Here is a 14,495-nt window from a genome sequence, read left to right as displayed (position 1 = left end):
TCTGGGACATATCTGACCACTTCATTTGCTTACTAGGTCAATGACAGAATGCTTATTCATCAAACTGGTGTATCCTGAAATGTGCTGCATTTTAATAGAAATAACACTTTGGAGCAAGATATATTATTTATTGCTGATCCTGTCACCACAACCAGAAGAGTTTTCCATGTGATTTAAGTGAATTAGTAAGTAGCCTGTGACCTGATGAAGCAATGAATTTTGCAGCAGTGCTACAGGACAGAGTTCTCCTGTCCCTGGGGATGGGGCTGTGCCACCAGATCAGAGCTTGAAAGAAGCAGCTAGAGGAAACAAAAGAGTATTTTTTTTTTAATGTGTGTTGAGGTGGTGTGAATGGACATGCTGGGGTGAGACCTTCAGCTGGTGTTGTCACAGTGTCATTAAACTTGAGCCAGCCATCACAAAGAGCAGAAAGAAATAGAGGAGGATGCAGCAAAAGTAACAGTTTGCCAGTAGTTGTTGTGACATGTTTTGGTTAATAGCATTTAAAAAGCTTACAAAAGATAGCAACCTGCTCACAGGACCAAATTAAGCTGAGGAACACTTTTTTTCTTGAGTAGAAAACTGGATTATGTACACACAACAAACAACATGCCCATTCTCACAGGTGTATGTTCAGAGGTCCTGTTGTCCTGCTGCTTTATATTTGTTAGGAAGCTTCTGAAATGCTTTTTCAGCAGGAGGCATGAAGGATTTCTGTGACCACCACTCATGCAACAAGATGGAAATGTGCTTTTAAGAGACATTCCTCTCTACTCCCAATATTTGGGATAGTATTTGGAAAGCCTAAGGAAATCTTGTGAGCCTGGGAAACGGCTGGCTGCATGGAGGTAGATTTTGTTCTTCCAGGAGTGAATGGCCATTGCTTCCCACAGCTTCTCTGAGTGGGGTTTGTGTTCAATGTCAGTACAGCACCCTGCTTCCCAGCTTGGGGTCCCTTTGCTACGCCTGAGGGGTGTGCACTCGATTAAATGTATTTACCAAGCCTTTCTCAGAAAATACAGTGAGAGGAAGCAGAGGTCCCCCTCCCCTCAGAAAGCACCAGAATTAATGCAGGATGTGGTAGACACAGGGGAGCATCCTCCTCTCTCCCTTGGGCTCCCTGGGCGCGTCTCACATCTTCCTGTTGAAGCTGCTCCACTTCAGTAGTCACCTGGCTAGAGGAAAACTGAACAAACACAAGGCAATTACAATAATAACAAGAGAAGGAGTGGTAAAATTAATAACAACAACAACATTATTAATAATAGTGATTTACTGTTGCTGACAGCTGCATGCATCACATTGGGATCTGGCCAGCTTTCGGATCAGCACCTCTGAAAGGTCAGGAGATCTGCTGACCCTGCTCTCCTCAGGTGAGGAAGCAAATCTTGATGACAAGAGTCACAGCCTGCTGTCCCTCCAAGACCTTTCTTCTGATGGAGACAACAGAATCAGAAATAAAGGATTACAGCCTGTTCAGCTCTGCCTGGGAGACAACGCAGCTGGTGCTCAGAAATCAGTCACAAATTCCTTTTGCACACAATGAATTTGAAGTGTTGCAAAATGACCAGAAGGAAAAAATATGCAAAGGTGCTGAAAATTATTAGTATTTGGAGATGAAGAATTTGCCTCTTCAGGAAAGTAAGTGGCTGGTGCAAGGCAGAGGCTGAGCTGGGAAAGTAAATGTTTTCCCAGCTTTGCACATCACTGCTCTGTATTTAAGTAGGCAGCAGCTGAAGAAGAACTGACAGTAGTGACTATCACGTACAAAAGAAACCTCTTACAAAAGCTAAACCTGTATCCCCATCTCCCCTTTGCCTCCACCCCACCCCAGATCACTAACCATCGGTTGCCCCTACTCCAGGCTCAAAGTGGAAAATGCTGAACTAGGGCAACTCTTCCTCCTCCAACTAATGGCTTGATTCTTAAAAATATTTGAACAAGTGGCAGTGTGGTTACCTCCTTGTTTCAGGCACCTGCTGATGCCAGCTGTAACATGGAAGAACAAAACTGGCTTTTCCCCAGCACACCGTTTCTCCTCTCTCTTGTTCTCCTTGCGTAAAGTGACCCCTGATGAAGGGCAGGTGGAGGCCTGAGCTTTAGAAGAGATTATTTTCTTCGCCCTTGGAGCTGAAAGCAAACACTCCTGAGTCTCCTTTCATGCCAGCTGACCTGAATCAAAGCTCGCAGACCCCTAGCTGATAATGTTTACCAGATGTAGCAGTGAAGGGTTTCTCACTTTCTAGGCATTCACACCAAACATTAAGTGCATGAGTAAGAGTTTGGCATCTGACTCCTGTGACAAAGAGCTTTGCAAATGGAAAATGAAGCGGTGGTCTTTCTGCATAGTCCAACACGTTCAGGTACCTGACTAATAGCTTGTAATAATCCAAGTTAAGTGCAAAAGGCCCTGTTACAGGTTCTGCAGCACTGGGGTTTTGCTGCAGCTGGATCTGTACTAATGTAGTTTGTTATTTGGTGAAGCAGGGCGGGGAGTTCTGTGCAACAAATACACATTGGCAGAAAGGCTGAGCTGGGTAAAAGGGAGAAGCACCATTCTATGAAAAGCAATGTTCATGGTTTTGCTGACAAAAGCAGAAGAGAATGGAAATTGTCACCCTGAGGGACTCTCAGTGGTGGATACAGGCACAGGCAGGGCCTGAGGATATTGAGGACACAGATATCTGTCATCTGCTGCAGGGAGATTCTGCCTGCAGCTCTGTGATGACAAAACAGACGTGCCTGGGAAGAGGGAGAGGAACAAAGTTGTTTTAGGAGAAGAACAAACAAAGGTGCACAAATGCCTGACTTCCAGAGCTGCAATCTGTTACACCAGCACCTCAGCTGAGCCTATTGAGAAGAGGACAAGGACAATAAAGGGGGCAAAATATATGCATTCACATTTCAGAGGCCCAGCTGCCCAAAGCAAACCCAGACAAAAGGCACTGTTGTCCTGTTGCTGGAAACAGTGGCAAGATCAGGCTCTTGGGGCAGCCGGAGGGAGCTGAGCATCACGTGACAGGACATTTCCACCCTTGCAAGGGCCACAATGCTGTGTGTGCAGCTTCGTATGAGACACAGAAAAATGCTAAATGAAAGACAAAAATCCAGGCCCCACAACTCAACACGTGTGCTTGTGCCATGGAGTTCTGCTCTTTTCCCCCAGGATGCGACTGCTCACCAGCCAAGCAGTCACAACAGTTCTCCTGACCATCCTGAGGGATGTTTCCTTCTTTTGGAAACTGCCTTCCAAAGCAGCAGTGGTCTGGGAGCAGGGAAAGCAGCCAAAAGATATAACACTATCCTCTGGTCTCCTGCAGCAAGCAGTGGAGCAGGGTGGAAACTGCTCCTGTGAAACAAAGGCTGCCAAGTGCGGCTGCTGGGGTGCCAGGAGATCTGGCACAGCTTCAAGACCTGTGAGGGGGAACATAAAACAGGGCTAGATCTGACTGTGCAGGGATGATCTCCCATCCCCCTCCTCCTCTGGCCTTTTTTTGTGTGTGTGTGCCAATTACTGATTAATTGCCATCCCCAAGAGATCGCTCAGGATAGTTTGACCTGGACTAAACCCTCTCATCTATCTTTGCCTTTTAAAGAATTGGGGCATAACCACATTGTGTGGCCAGAGGGCTTCATGCTGCCCTCCTTCGCCCCGGGCTTCCCTGTCTTTGAAAAATCATTAGCTTGTTCTCAGCATCATGAGCCTCTCTAGGCATGACAGCCAGAAGGCCAGAGAGCACTGCATGGGACATGTACAGCCCCTCCAGAGGTCAAAGCAGCTGCTGCACAGTAGCTGCTCTCTCCGTCGACTGCCAGACCTGCATCAGCTGTGTCACAGCTGCTGGGGTGCTCCGATGCTGCTTCCCCCGCGTACTACTGACACACAGTGGCTGTAGCCCCTTCTCTCCGGCACTGGTCCCAGCTAAGTCCTACAGCCTTCTCCTAGACATGTTTTCCCCTCTGTTATTCTGTAGTCCCTTTGCCAGAGAAGGACCCTGACACTTCAGGTTTATTCATGCAATAAATGACCCACAATTAAAAAGCATGCATGACTTTGTCTATCACATACTGTTAACCTGTTCTTTGCAAGGAGCAAGTGGCAGAACCCATCTCTCCTCAGCAGATCTCATCTTTTGTCTCCTAGGAGCATTCCATCTCTACTCCTTGCCTCATCATGGAGCTGATAAAACATCAATGTGATGTCTGAGCCAAAATCCCCATAGAGATCTGAGGTTTTGTTCCTCCCAGCTCCCTTGATGCATCCAGGTGCAGCTCTCCACCATGTCCAAGATGGGAAGGATGGAGTAAAGTGACCTTCTGCAGTCAACATACTGCCTAATCCCCAGTGTGGAAGTGAGAGAGGAGGCTGGGGCTCTCCCTGTCTGATCCTGAATCCTGGTGTGCATTCTGCCTGTGTTTTACTGTTAAGGATTTCAGTCTCAAGCTCCTTATAAGCCTGGCCCAAATCCCCCTCCCCTCTTCCCAGTCTGCCCAATGCCTTTGGTTTGGTCTCAGACTGGACTTTGAAGTGAGCCAATGGCTCTCCTAGCCAGGAAGTTCTGTCTTGGGGCTGGAGCAGGTTTTGGGGCTGGAGCAAGGTTTTGGGTTTGGGTGGTGCAGTTGTATGTGGCTGCACCCTCCTGACTCTTCTTCCATGCCTGAGCAGTACAAACATACCTGCAATCTTTCTTTCTCTCTCTCCTCTCAAAACACCTCAGGGAAATCACCCCTTCACAGAGCTGCCACCCAAAAAAAGGGCTGCTAAAGAGGACATGCATTTAAATACTGATTAGCATGTGATTTGCCTGCTGTCTAGTCTTTGCTTGAAAGAGCAGTGTATAGGAAGGGAACCAACAAGTCATGGGGTGGTTTTTTTTGAGTCCTTGAAGAGCTATAAACTGGATCGCTCAAAAGTAAACCAAATGGCTGATGAAAGGAGGAGCCATGTGTCGTTGCCACAGGTAAGCAGACAGGCATCTGCTTTAACAAGGAATGTTTAAAGGCCCCCAGTCAGCACACCCTTGCTCGAGTTCCTATCAAAGGGAAGTTCAGTCTCAGGAGGATTTTCTTTTTTTCTGGAGAAGTTTTCCAGCCATATGGTGCAAAGTCTCAAAAACTCATGCCTGAATCATTTATTTTTAATAGGTAAATATCTTCCTTCTGTCTCTCCCTTATTCAGGCTCCCTTAGCAGAACCAGAGCAATTTTTGTTTATTTATTTTTTTTTAAAATAGACAATAGTCCTCTCAGTCTTGCTCCCTTAGATTTGTGGAAGTTTTCCTTTGAGAAATCACCCCAGAAGGGGAAGGCAGCTGTGCTTGTCCCATCCCATGGGACAGCTTGAGGAAGTGCCACTGTTAACCGCCTCCTATGCAGCATGGGGCTGTTGGCAAAGAATTTCCCTGCTGAAGCAGGGGAAAATGTCCCTCAGAAAAGGTATTTATGCAATAATATGCTTCTGGTACAATGTATGCACCCAGCTCATCTTAAAAAGTTCAGTGTGGTTTTCTTTCTGAAGGCGATGTTACAGCACTTTTGGAAAATACCCTTCATTATTTCAACAGTCCTGTTGTTCTTCAGGTTGTTTGCAACCATGTCATGCAAGCTGGAAACGAAGTCATATTTTCTATCCTTTTGTCTCATGGAAGCCAATAATACAGACATGTGTATGCCTGGAAGGGCGTGTTTGTTTTCAACGTCTCGCCTGTTTGCTTGCTGTATTTCACTGAGGGTTATTAAGCACTGGCACAGGCTGCCCAGGGAGGTGGTGAAGTCACCACCCCCGGAGATATTTTAAAGAAACATAGATGAGGTGCTGAGGGACATGATTTAGTGATGGGCTTGGCAGTGTGAGGTTAGTGGTTGGGCTTGATGATCTTAAAGGTCTTTTCCAACTGAAATGGTTCTATAATTCCATGTACTCAGCAGCTAAGCAAGAAAACCAGCACCACGGCAGTCCTGGCATCGCTTCTCTAACCGGGCCTTGCCACTTTAGTGCTAAAATATCCCCTCAACAGGGTGGGAAGGTGCTCTGTGTTCAGCCTGATCTGCTCAAACTGGGCTGCAAAAAATGCCTGAATTGCCTACTGCAATTGGGTTGTCTCTGCAGCTAATAGATGTGTGCTAGCATATCTCAGCAAGTGATTACATCCAACTTTGGGAAAGATTTTGAACAGCCAGCTTAGGCAGCTCTCTTGATTTCTCTCAATGTGAGGATTTTCTGCTTTACTGGTTTATTTTTGGACATGCAGACTGTGGAAAAAGGAGTTTTGTTAACAGAGGCATGCGGTCTCGTTTGTGAAAGTAACTTTTCAGAAGTACAAGAGAACATTGTGCTGTTATACTTAAATCTATACATGTTTTGCTGACTTGGAAGTTGGTACCGCATTTCAAAGACTAACTCACTAAGCCTGATTGATGTCTTTTGTCTTTTGATGTTTAAGAAGCTTTTCTTTCCAAAGTCTCCTTTTCTTTTAAGGCACTTCAATGAAAGTCTTCTCTTGCCCACCTTCAGAACTGCACATAGGATCCCTCTATTCTCCCTGATGTATCTTACATATTCTCTTGACTAGAGGCAGATCATAAGTTTGCCCTAATTTATGATCCAGCGTTTTTAATTTTCTTTCAGTTCTGCTGTTTTCTGAGACATTTTTCACCCTAACAAAATAATGTGTCTACTGGGGTATGCTCATCCCTCTGAAAGTAACCTGCGGTGGTCTACCACTGCGGTAAGGACATTAAATGCATCAACTGATTCAACAACACAACTGCAGAATCAACCGATTCCTTGCTGACATTTCATCAAGCATCTGGATTTTTTTTTTTCTCCCCCTCAAACCGCTCCTATTTGCATGTTCAAATGCAAGAAAGTGTGTTTAAAAATAAAGTGAAGGGTCAAACTCTGACCTTGTCTTCTGTGGGAACTGCACTGATGTGGTGTTTAAAACCATGTTGTGGTCAGAATTCCACAGTAGAAAGGCAGCGTTTTTATTTTTGTTTGGATTTTTTTGGGGGCAGCAGTAGCTCCAGGGTAGAAGACCTACTTATGTCTTCTTTGAAGGCTTTGAAACAAGCCATAGTCTTGAGAGACAGTTCTGGGACTTGTATATCGCTTCATTTTTGTATTTCTCTTCTTCTAGCTTTTTGCTACCAAAGATATTTGCAGGAAAAGAGGAGTGTCATTATTAAAGAGGTCAGCTGCTCCTGCTTCATTATTTTCTGTTTGTGACATCAAAATTGTTGCTGTGGAAGTGTTTCTCATCTCAAAAATAGAAGAACATGACCTCATGCAGGAAAATAGAACCTCAGCAGGGGCTGAGGAAATTTTAAAGATACCCCGATTTTGATATTTTTGTTTTCTTAAACTCTGACTTGCACTGTGTTTACCTGAATAAGTTAATTTAGTTCCTACCTACCATGTCCCTTGTTAGCATGTGTGACTTCCCAGGACTTTCATGTTTCAAGGTGAGATGATCAGCAATGACTCAAGATTTACTCTTCCAAATTATGGTTAATCGCAAAAAATGTAACTAGGTCATCAGCCACAGATTCCCTGGCTAAATACTGTGTTGATCATACCTCCTACCAAGTTGGGATAAAGATTAATTAATTTCATACTCCTAATGTCCTTTATAGGACCCAGGGCACATCCTTTGATGTTCAGTTTAGCTGTGGGGAATAAGGCAGGCTTGGAGAAGATGCTGTGCTTGGTGTTTCTTCTCCTTCTGGAGGCCAGAGCCTGGCTACAGCAGAAGATGAGAAGGTGGACAGGAAGCAAAGCTTCTCTGTGTAGGACCAAGCAATCTCATGAGTGGCACGACCATCTCTCTGTTCCTCAGACTCAGAATTGATATGATCATCAAATTAGAAATGAGAATCAAATCAAGAACCAACAAGTATTTGGGCTTTTGAGGTAAAACAGGATGCAGTCCACCCTGCAAGGTCATCTGGGCGTTTTGCCCTGACAGACTTATTACTCTGGCATGGTCCTAGCATATTAGAACACTTTTTGCTACCTTTCTGTGGTCCTCTGAGGTGGCTGTTGTGTGCTTTATTTCTGCATCAAAGATCTTGTCATGGAATAATGAACTGTTCTGTGGCAAAGCAGAGGGGTGTGGATCCTTCCATTGTATGGTTGCCTGTGGCTGCCAAAGGCTGGATTTAATGACTCAACAGACTTCCTCCAGTTGCATTACTGATACTAGTTGTTCAGGCTGAGCTTGTAGGAGAACCTGGACTGTTGCCCTGACAATGTTTTACTTGCATTCAGGCCTGGGTTGGGAGTAGGACTCTCATAATGAACTCTGAAAGCCACAAGTTACCCAGAGGAGAGAGCCGAAGGGAGCAGTCTGAGCCTGATGAAGTCTGCAGCCTTCATTGATTGGAAGCCTTTTGACTTTGAATGCTGCACTCTTCTTCCAAACTTGCTTTTTTAGAGAAAGGTTTTCTCATTCTCCATACAGCAATGGAGTCTCATTGCATATCACAGTCCTAAACTTGTCTGAGGTCTCTGGGTGCTTTAATCATGAAACAATACTTCAAGAACCAACAGGAAAGGCCTTTGGCAGCTGTTGCAATGCTGCAGACCCAGTCCCCTCCTTATTCAGTGTATGGGTTTGCTGCAGAATTTGGCTGAACATGCTGTGGGATGACTCCTTCATTTCTGTTTCTCTTCTGGGGTTTTGGAGGCCTCTGCACAGTTGTTCTTATCTTTACCTCCTTACTCCTGCTCACCTGTTTGTCATGTCTCTTTCATCAGGTGGGATCATGCAGACTCTCAGACAGTGGATGTGTAGAGGCTATGGGAGTAGCATCCACACCTCACAGACGTTTAATGAATCCACATGGCTGCATTACCTTTCTGTCCAGGAGGCATTACCCTGGCACGCAACTGGAGAGCAAACAATCTGAGTACACACAGCGGCTGAGGCAGAGGCCTCCAAGCAGCTCTTCAAAGCTTCATCATGGATGCACACAGCCAAAGAGACCGAATGCACCATTAACTATAACAGGCCAGATGTACCTCCTGCACTGCACCCCCACCTCAGCATCTGAAACAGAGAACAGAGCAGACCGTGGTGCAAGAGTCACAGAATCAGAATCATAATAGTTGGAAAAGACCTTTAAGATCATCAAGTCCAACCACTAACCTCACACTGCCAAGCCCATCACTAAACTAAACCGTATCCCTCAGCACCTCATCTATGAATCTTTAGAATATCTCTAGGAATGGTGACTCCACCACCTCCCTGAGCAGCCTGTTACACCCCACTGTTCCAACCCTCTCAGTAAAAAAGTTCTTCCTAATGTCCAATCTAAACCTTCCCTGATGCAACTTGAGCCCATTTCCTCTTGTCCTGTCACTTGTTACTGGAAAGAAGAGATTGACCCCCCACCTCTCAGGCAGTTGTAGAGAGTCATCATGTCTCGTCTCAGCCTCCTCCAGGCTAAACATCTCCAGCTCCCTCAGCCTCTCCTCATAAGAGTTTTTCTCTAGACCCTTCACCAGCTTCGTTGACTGTCTCTGGACACACTCCAGACCCTCAAGAGCCTTCTCAAGGTAGCTCCATGGAAAGTCTAGTGGAGATGGAAAGATCCACTCGGGTCCCATAGTAATGAGCCCTGCTTGGCATCTGGAGTGAATTGTAAGCAAAGAAGCTATCACTGTCTACCAAACAAGGGAAGAAAATGTGAGGCAAAATGTTGCCACAGCAGTTTTAGAGCCTTACCTTAGAGAAAACCCTGATGGAAAAAAGCCGCAACTAAAAGCACATAGGATAAAGGGAAGTAGAAGATTTAGAAAATGACAGTTGTTTTGTGGAGATCAAGAGATGCCTGTAGATGTGATTTGACAATGGAAACTTTATTTAATAGAAAAGCTGATAAAACAAACAACTGAAGAGGAGGGAACAGCAGATTGTCTGCTGCCCATTTAAAAACACAGGAGCTGCAAAAAATTATTCCAAAGGCATTTTCTTCGTCTTGCTCACTAACTCATAATTCAAGTGGAATAGTTAATGAATTTGAGACATTCTGAAATGTGCAAGTGCATTTCCCAGCACCTCCTCTAATTGATCACTCTACAGGGAGACAATTAATTTATCAAAATTAGAAGACCTTGATAGGGCTGTTTCACAGTTTCCTTTACCTTTGGAGGAAAACAAAGCAATGAATTAAACAAAAGGGAGAATTTCTCTGAAAAGATGAATCCTCTGACAAATAAGGTTAAACCTCTTGTGATAATGGATTTTTGAGAGGCTTGGTGAGAAAGCCAGTGAGCTCAGAAGGTAAACAGCATACAGAGGCAGCAGTGCCCAGAAATTGTGTGAGCTCTCAGTCTGGAGCATTGCTAAATCATCAGTGATGGGTCTCAGCACTTCCTCCTGAGCCATTCAACAACACTGAAGCACTGGCTTAATTTTCAACTTGGCAGCAAACTGTTTAACTGATGAGGTACAGTCTCACCAAGCACTTGGCCACAAGTATTGGACATCTGACCAGCTGTCTTCCCTGTAGGTTGGTGTCACCCTGAGGAGGTAATGGTAGTCATGGTCCCTGCAGCAGCCCCTGCCAGGAGACATGGCTTTTCTCCTCAGCCTCAGCAGAGTGGAAGCCAGCAGGCCTGAGGCTACTGAGGATGGCTGCTGGGCTCTGCCATTTCACAAGCTCCAGCAGCCATTAGGTACACACTCATTTACAAAACCTGATGTCTTTACAGATGCTAATCTGGAGCACAGCACAATGAGACCCCCAACCTGGGGCTTTTGAGTGCTCCTACAACGTAGATGTTGGATAACAATTCATAAAAACAAGAACGGGAAAATAAACTAAATGAGAGCTTGGTTCAAACTTTGTTGAAATCAATGACCCCTTTCTTTTGAGCCTGTCAGGATTTTGATTTGAGTCTTGAGAAAAATTATCCTTTCCCATGAAAGAAACACTGAAAGTATGGTTCTGATGCCTGTCTTCAAGTACGGGGCTCTTCCACATTTTGTCTGGTTAATGAAGTTATAGACTTACTGCTAACTTGCTAACAGCAAAGAGCAAAGAACAGATCCTACAAACTAGGCGTTATCAGAGAAAATGAAACTCAGATGATGTTTCAGGAACACCTTTGAAATACCTTTTCCTTAGATAAGCTATCAAATGCTCTGTAAGCAAAACTGTTGTGACTGTGATTTTTTTTCACCCTTGATTTTCATTAACACAACTATTTGCATAAAAAACAAGATTCTTGTTTCTGAAAAGTTCATATTCTCCTTCTGCTTGTTCCGCCCCCGAAGTTTTCATTCTCTGTTAGCAACCTGATAAATCACTTCCACTAAACTCAATTATGGTATCACCAACACGGCTTTATCACTTTGGGTGATAAGGAATAAGCAGCCAGCGTTGCCACAAAACCTGCAGGAATACAGATTATGTTCTCATGTCGTTTGCTCCATTAAGAGCTTGTATGGCATGTTTGAAAAAAAAAGGAACAAAAAGACGACACGATAGAAAGAACAGATTACATTCTTTGCGTACCTCAGACACTTACAGTCAAGGTAATGCATAGCTTATGAGCCTCAGGTAGGGTCTTTTGAGACCTATGGAAGGACTTTTCATCAGCTTCAGTGAGTTTCAGATAGAACTACCCATTTGGAGTGAAGTGGAGCACCACTGTGTAATCACCACTGACAGAAATTGGAAAGGAACAAGAGAAAAAAAAAAGAAAAAGCAAGTGAGAAGAGAAAAAAAGGCTGCAGGCACTTTTACTGACTTGGGTATGAAGGTTCACAGCAGACTCCATTGAAGCTGAAACAGATCCATATCTGAATGGAAATAAGGAAACCACTACCTCTGAATGAGATTTTGCTGATCCCATCTAATTAACCTGGTAAACGTTCAGGTACTTTAGTAATTAAACTTTAACTTTAGAAGCTAAATTGCTTCTGAAGTAAGCTGCTGGGATTTACCTTTGGCATGGAGATCAACAGTCTTGTCTTCTACACTACAAGAGCCTGGAGCATCATGGTGATAACCAGCATCATAGTCCAAGCCACCAAGAAACATCATAATCCAAGAAACAGATTTGAAGAGAAAGAGACCCATATTTAACTAGAGCCAAGAAGTCTGGTGAAAAAAAATAAGAGTTTTAACCAGAAAAGTTTCATCTAACATTTAAATCGTTAAGTGTTACAATCAACCTATGCTGTAAAATAAAATGCACTGTGGGAAAGTTAGTGGATGAAACCGCGGTGATAATGACAGGTTACAGAGGAAGGATAATGTCTGGTTAATAAACCGTCCAAAACATGTTTAAATATTTCTAAAATAGAGGCAAATTGGAACTTGGAAAATTTAAAGAGTACCTGTAAGACAGGAGAGTCTGTCTCAGGAAGGCTGTGAGAATAACCTTATGAATAACCTTCCCAGGGCAATGCTGCACAAGAAGAGAGGCATCAAACTGAAGCAGACTTAGCAATGTGCCCCCTTTGCAGCATGAATGAGACCACTTCTGGAGTGAGATGTCTAGTTATGGGGTCCACGCTGCACAGAGGATGAGGAAATACTGGGGAGAGTCTACAGGAGGACAGTCAGGCAGACTCTAGGCCTGGAGACCAAGCCTTCCCAAGTGTGACTTCAGGTAGACAGGCCAGCTTTCTTACTGAGGAGGAAGCTGAGAAGTCATGTTCCTACACACAAGAAAACCAGCCTGATAAGGGAATGGTGGAGTGGTATAAAGGTGCAGACAAGGGGATAACAAGATCCCACGGTTAGAAATTGAAATCAGACGAATCCAACCTTGACATGAGATGTAATTTCCTTCGGCTAGAGTTAATGGGATGTTGGAGTGCCTGGAAGGAGTGGAGGTGGGCTCCATCCACGACTACGCTAGGCACCTCTGTCTGCTTACAGTAACACATGGCCTCTACAAAATGCTGCTCTCTTAAAATCAACTGTGCATCATCTGTACAAAGTCACAGAGGGCCGAGCAGGCAAGAGGAGAGGCAAGAGCTGTGGAGGATCAGCTGTAGAAGGGCAATTCTGCAGAGGGGCAGGGGAGATTCTGGCAGAGACACACACATCTCTTTTGCACCACTGTGGATGGCTGTACACATGAAAATAAGATGATTCCCCTGTTTGTTGCCTCCTGGCCCCACGGAAAGGCTGGAAAGCTCTGGTGTGGCTGGGTAGAGCTCACATGTGCAGCAAAGGCCATTAGTGCAACAAACCTCGCTGCATCCAGGCTTCCTGCAGTTGCCTGAGGGGCTCTGAAGGGATATTTTTGTCCTGTCAATGTATGACTACTAGATATATATTTCAGATGAAGGCAGAAAGAAGAAATTAAACTCCAACTGGGCCCAATAAATCTGAACAGGACAGATCACAACACACCAAGACAATCATTTGGTGCTGGGAGATGGTATTGCTGGGAGATCTCTTTTACATTTTATATATCTCATTAACAGAATGGAATTAGACTAGAGGAAAGCTTTGGATAACATGTGCTGGTGTCCAGCATACTGAGCACAGCTCAGTGTCCCACATGCCCCGGGCCACACAGCCTCCTGCTGCCCACCCCTGCCTGCTGCCCACCCCTGCCTGGCCACAGCACATCCTCCTAGGCTGCTGGAGCCCAGGCTTTGCTTGTGTCTCAAAACAGGAGACAGCCAAAAAGATGCAGTGCCATGGAGGGGGTAAGCATGGGCTTCCCGTCCTTTGGCTGCCTGAATGCGGAGCAGAAATGAAAAGCTGTTGGTTGAGGACTGAGCTCTTCCGGCTTCCTGCTGAGCCTGGCTGCAGCACTTTAATTAGGGGAAGCTAATTACATTTGACAGAGGAAAAGAGGCTGTCAGGTGGTATGGGAGACATTCTTTTTGATTCAGCAGAAAAGATTTTAACCTGAGGTGTCCTGTAGGCAGCAGGCACAGATAGGAAGCCAGCATGCCTGAGAGCGGGATGTGTTATCTTTTCAGCAACATTTCCCCTTTGCTGGGGATGTGTTCTATTTGGATGGCAGCCGAAAGACAGGAGATGAAAGGCTGCTGAGGCTGAGGTTTCATACCAGACGGCAGCACTCCACCTTTCTGCTGCATCAGAGTGGCAGCAGCAGCCAGTAGGGTGGTGGCTGCTCAGGCACGTTTAGGCTGGTGTTGGATCTGAAAAAGGCTTAGGACATGCAAAATCTCTTGACTTATTTGCTTATCAAAGGATTTAGGCTGAGCTTTCTAGAAGAAGCTGTCATGGGCTGAGCACAGTCCAGCCCCACGACCATCCAGAAGAAACTGGGCTCCTTAGTTCATGCCCCTCTTTGACAATCCCAGACTTCTTTGTGTCCCTGAGGGACTGGAGCAAGCTCGGGGCGTTTGCTTGTGAATTATTTCATAATTTAGTTAAATAATTGCAATACTGCAGAACTCACAAAACTCCAACAACTAAGTTGTTGAACTATCAGTTCCAGTATCTAAACCAGAGAAAAACTTTTAACATGGGTACATAGGGATAGGACCGGGA

This window comes from Colius striatus, chromosome 1 (genome assembly GCF_028858725.1).
Source record: "Colius striatus isolate bColStr4 chromosome 1, bColStr4.1.hap1, whole genome shotgun sequence".
Taxonomy (NCBI): domain Eukaryota; kingdom Metazoa; phylum Chordata; class Aves; order Coliiformes; family Coliidae; genus Colius; species Colius striatus.
Note: the sequence above shows the minus strand (reverse complement) of the source record.